This window comes from Papaver somniferum, unplaced genomic scaffold (assembly GCF_003573695.1).
Source record: "Papaver somniferum cultivar HN1 unplaced genomic scaffold, ASM357369v1 unplaced-scaffold_70, whole genome shotgun sequence".
NCBI classification, from domain to species: domain Eukaryota; kingdom Viridiplantae; phylum Streptophyta; class Magnoliopsida; order Ranunculales; family Papaveraceae; genus Papaver; species Papaver somniferum.
Window position 1 is genome coordinate 2,613,346 of NW_020649860.1, and position 5,523 is coordinate 2,618,868.

Below are 5,523 nucleotides of genomic sequence, written 5' to 3' on the forward strand. Positions count from 1 at the left end.
ACAACCATCGAATTTAACTGGGTGCATCAAAAAGGGCTACCTCTTGCAAAGTGTCATGTAATCTTTTGTTTCCTTTTGTATATTTATCAAAAGTGTTTCCTAGTTCCAAAAAAAAAAAAAAAAAAAAAAACGATGTATATATTCAGAAAAAAAAAAAAAGAGAGAAAAAAATATCAGAAAAATACAAAAAAAAAAACAAGTATTCCATCATCTCTTGTTCCAAAAATAAAAGAGAATAGTCAATGTAAATAAGAGTCATGTAATTTGTCATATTTTGTTGTTTCATTGTAATAAGCAAGGAGGGTGTATGCCATTGATGTACAACGCGAGTAATTGTGAAATACCTCCAACTCATCCACAATTCTCGTAAAGTCCGGACAGCTAGCTAGATTTCGACCTTGGTTCTTAGCCTGAGAAACTATCTCTTGGTGATTAGTAGTCATAACTTCAGATCTTTCTTTACACATGTGTAGATACACTTTACACTCTTATCACATGTCTTTATTTGTTATCAGTGCTAGGATTGTGCCTTTGATAGCTAGATTGACATCTCCATTTTGCTGTGAGCTTAAACTGTTTTGCACATGTCACATTTGATGGAATCTGAGCTCATATTTTGTCCTTAGGTTTTGTAGGCACACCTCTGGTAAACCTTCACGAGACTTCAACTCGTCCACTAGGGACACTTAGTGGTTTAAAAGGCTTAGTGCATACGCTAAATGCATTCGAGAGACCAGCGACAGTGGTATAGTTAGGATTTCCTTAGTTTGTTTTTACTTGAGGACAAGTAAAATTCAAGTTTGGGGGTATTTGATGAGTGCCAAATATTGTATATATTTATCCCTTTTTGTTGGCATTTAACTCATCTTTTGCGCATTAATTCTACATTTTATCCCATATTCTGTGTTTTCGTTGTTTTCAAGAATAAATAATTTTCTTAATTAATTTTGCATTTTTAGGTACTAAATAAATCCTGGTTATCTCACGGAGCGAAAAGAGCAAAGGAACGGCAAAGACTCTCGATAGGAGGAAGCGAAGAATGATGTTTGCAAGAGCCGGATCAACTAGAAGTGGGATTGAAGAAGGAAGAATTGTTCTTAAAGAAGATATGGGCTTGGAATACCCAAGGCCCAAAACCCTTACCCAAATCCATTTCCATTATCCATACCCATTTCCATGAGAGCCGTCAGATCGGATCCATCTTGTCATCCAACGGTCGCCTCATCATTGTGCATCAAAATCCGAAGCTCCTGTCAAACACTATAGTACCTAACTCCATCTGAAGCCGTCAGTTTTGTTGTGTCTCATCATCCAACGGTCGTTCCTATCGCACTGTTGGATCATTCCATCACCTTTTCATCTTACGCTTTCGCTTCGCTGATCATCAACCTTTGATACATCCGCCTCACACCCTAGCATCAGAAACCTATACCCCTAACCAAACAGCCCCTTCTTCTCCATCGGGTTCTTCTTCCCAAATCAATTTTCCCCAAAACCAGCTCCTCCTTCCACCCGACCATGGCAGCCTGCAACTGCTGCTCCTCGAGCTTCACTACACCCCTCTCCGCCTCTACCAAAACCCGTACGCACCACAGTTTTCTCTCCCTAGCCTAGTCGTTTCCCCAAACCCACATCTCTCTGACCTAGGTGTGGAGTTGATGAAACAACTCGAGCTAGGGTTGCAGTATATCAATTGGAGCAGGAAGAGCATCAGAGGGACATCAAGGAGCATGGGTCGAGCAGAATTCACACATGGGTGAGAGAATTTGATTTTCCCCAAATCAATTTAGGGTTTTCAAAATTAGGGTTTTTAGAAATTAGGAATTTGATGTAAGCTATAAATAGAAACTGATGTAGGATGTTAAAAGGTGTTCTTGGGTCATCCTAGTTCCCCCTAATTGGGTTAATTTGATTTTTCAATTTCAATTTCAATTATACTGTCATCACTTGTTCTTCACTGTTAAACCATGTTGTGTATGTTAATGTTCTTGTAATTCCCCTGTTTGACTCACATGTTCTTGTTTTGAGTCTTAATGCTTGACAAACATGAAAACTCCTGACTCCAGCATGTTCTAGCTCTCTTGCTAGGGACTTGATGAAGCCCTAGCCCTGTTGTGTAGTTATTCTTGAATGATTAAGCAAGTTTGAATGAACTTAGTTTAGTGACAGATCACTTTCACAATGTATGCCAAGTATACTTTGTAGTTAGGTTCATGAGCTGTTGATAAGCTGCAACTTAAGCTGAATTCATATGTCTTTTGACTAATTGTACCTTAGAAAGACAGTTAGTACTTTGGAAAGAATACCATAGTTGTGTTTAACATGTCTATAGGAGAATGCATAGCTTAAGCTAGGGTGAATTCAATCCCCTAGTTCTCACTCATTCCCCACTGTTCTTCATTCCCATCCACAGTTTCTCTCCCATGTTCTGTTTTAGTAAGTTTTAGCTCCTATCATATTTGCATTTTACTTATTGTTTTACTTCAACACAACAATCTCACTCCATCCTCAATGCTCACTGTTTTGTAAATGCTTCTGTTTAGTGTCAAGTAAATACTTCTGTTTTGTAACTGCTCACTGTTTGTTTCCCCTCATGCTCACTGTGGTATCTTAACATCACAATCTTTACTTGTTTCACACACTGCCACAATCTTCTTATTTCACCATTTCCACCTCACTGTTCACTGCCCCTAGGAACAAGTTAGCAAAGGAAGCAAGAGACCAAAAATAGCAAATAAGCCCACCTTGTCCCTGTGGAACTGACCTGTGCTTGCCCTGTGTTGCTTGCCGACACTGTGCACTTGCAGTTAGAATTTTTAGGATCATTTCTAGTCCTACCAAATCTCCCTAAAACAGCCTAGAAATCCAACCCTAACTCTGGTATGCAAACTGGTTTTTTTCCCGCCAATTTTTTCTTTTGAATTTTGAGAAGAAAGTGGTCTCCCCCTATCCAGAGTGGGGATGCGAATAGTAGATGCTATGCAGGTATGCCCCTTAGTAATTAGGTTGCCCCTTATCCATGGTGAGAGTCCGAATAGCAAATGTCCTCCGGGGGTGCCCCGCACAACTTTTCGAGCCGATTTTTCCAAAAATGTTTGTTGGCCAAAAATACCTACACACACATTAAACACCATAATAAGTACAAAAATGAGCACTATCAATATATATAATCGATAAAAATTAGACACAAAAATGTGTCTATCAAATACCCCCAAACCTATTATTTGCTAGTCCTCGAGCAAATCAAATAGAAAATAAAATCCTAACTCACTGTCACAGGCATCGTCGATTGCATTTAGCGTATGCAATAATCCTTTAAACCCCTAGGTGGCCATAGTGGCCGAGTTATAGTCTCGGGAGGGCTTACAAGAGATATACCCACAAAACCTGTACTCCACACCCTAACTATCTACGCAGAACCTTGGATCACTAAAGAATCTCCTTGGTTGGCATACTTATTGACTACATGAGGAAGTACCCTGATGCGAAATTCCAATTGTTGTACACGAGTTTGCACTCAAGCATACTAAAATTCATATAAAGTGATAGAGCTCTACTCAGATAGTTGCACTATGGACATCAATATCCGGAGTCAAAAACTATTCACATGGATAGATCAAGAAGATGGATATAGAAAAACATAGATGGTTTTGATGTTTACTAAGTGAACGACGTTTCCCATATCTGTCTGAAGGCCTCCGCCAAAATGAACCTATCCTAATGGATTGAGATACTAGTCTGACTAATATCAACACACTGGCATATACAAGGGAACCAGTGATCGATAATCCTAATTCTAGTTCAACACAACTGGCATATACAAGGGTACCAGTGGTCGACTTTATTCACTGAACATTTTTTTTTAAGCTTTTTCATTTCATTCATTTTTTTTTTGATCCGTTTGGTCTAATTGCTCTGGTCTTTTCTTTTTCTCTTTGTAACTCAATCACTCTAATTCACCCTAGCATTGGTAACAACTTGAATCGTGGGCCCCACCTATCACTTAGAGAAACATGGTTTAAAAACAAAATAAAATAAAAATAGAAGTGAAAAGGACTCAACCAGATATGGTGAAACTATCATGTTATTTCTAACACCTGAGCTCTGTGATTTTATGAATAGACTCTTCTAGATGTTTCCATCTAATCAGATTGGTTCCTCAACTCCTACGATCAAAATGCTTCCATCCACTTAGATTAGTTAGTGCAATCCTCAATTGGCATAAATTTATAGGTTCTGGAGTTTATTTATTCATACTGCAACTAAAAAGTTTCTCTCATACCCCCAAACTTAAATCTAACATTGTCCTCAATGTTCTAAAGATAAAATTAAAAGCATGAACAAGGAGAAACTGTTACCATTTGAAGAAAAAGAGATAAGGAAAGATATTTCCATGTTGCATGAGATTGGGCTACCTCCCAAAAAGTGCTAAATTTAAAGTCTTCAGCCAGACGTCAAATACCACAAAATGGCTAATTACCTTTCAAATCATATATCAATAGTCGAAACAACTGTGGGTCAACAAAAGCAAATAAAATTGCCATAATTATCAGACAACTGCACCAAATCAGAAAAATGAACAGACATAGCACATCCTCATCCAAGGTTTCCTGCAAGACAACTGGGTTTTTCTGTTGTGCCCATTTGGGCTTCATATGAGTGTCTTGACAAATTGACTCATTCGAACAACAAGTCTTTAGAATTTCCTCCTGGACAATATCAGGAGGATCCGGTTGCGGAGTCGGAAGTGACTCGAGTAATACCTCAGATACACTAGGCTCGAATCCCAAGTTAGGGACTTCTAATGGAGATAATTGACCATTACTACCCCCAAACTTAGGGTAGTCAGTATTCTCGGACAAACCTCTAACTATTGCTTGAATTTCTGGATCCTCAGAGTATTTAAAATATTCAAGAGCTTCTTCTAGTTCATTACCCCCAAACTTAGGGTCAACACTACTCTCCGTAAGGCCTAGCACTATGGATTGAATCTCAGGGTCCGTAGAGTCTTTAAAGTACTCAAGAGCTTCTTCTAGTTCAAAAGTTTGGTCACCTAACTGACTTAAGAGAATTTCCTCATCAAGTTCATCTAAGGAATCACCAAATAAAGTGTCATCCCAATTATCCTGAGTTAGATCCTGAACTAAAGTGCTAATCATATTCACTTCTTCTAAATCATCGGAAGGTTGTCTATTAACATTAAAGACATTTAGTTCAGTGGTCATATTACCAAAGGATATGTTCATAAGTCCGGTCCTACAGTTGATGACAGCGTTAGCTGTGGATAAAAATGGGCGACCTAAAATCACCGGTATTTGAACACTAGGATCCTGAACAGGCTGAGTATCTAGAACAACGAAATCCACTGGATAAATAAATTTATCAACCTCAATCAGAACATCCTCTATGACACCACGAGGTATTTTGACAGACTTATCAGCTAATTGCAATGTCATTTTAGTCGGTTTCAACTTACCAAGACCTAGATGGTTGTATACATGATAAGGGAGTAAGTTCACACTA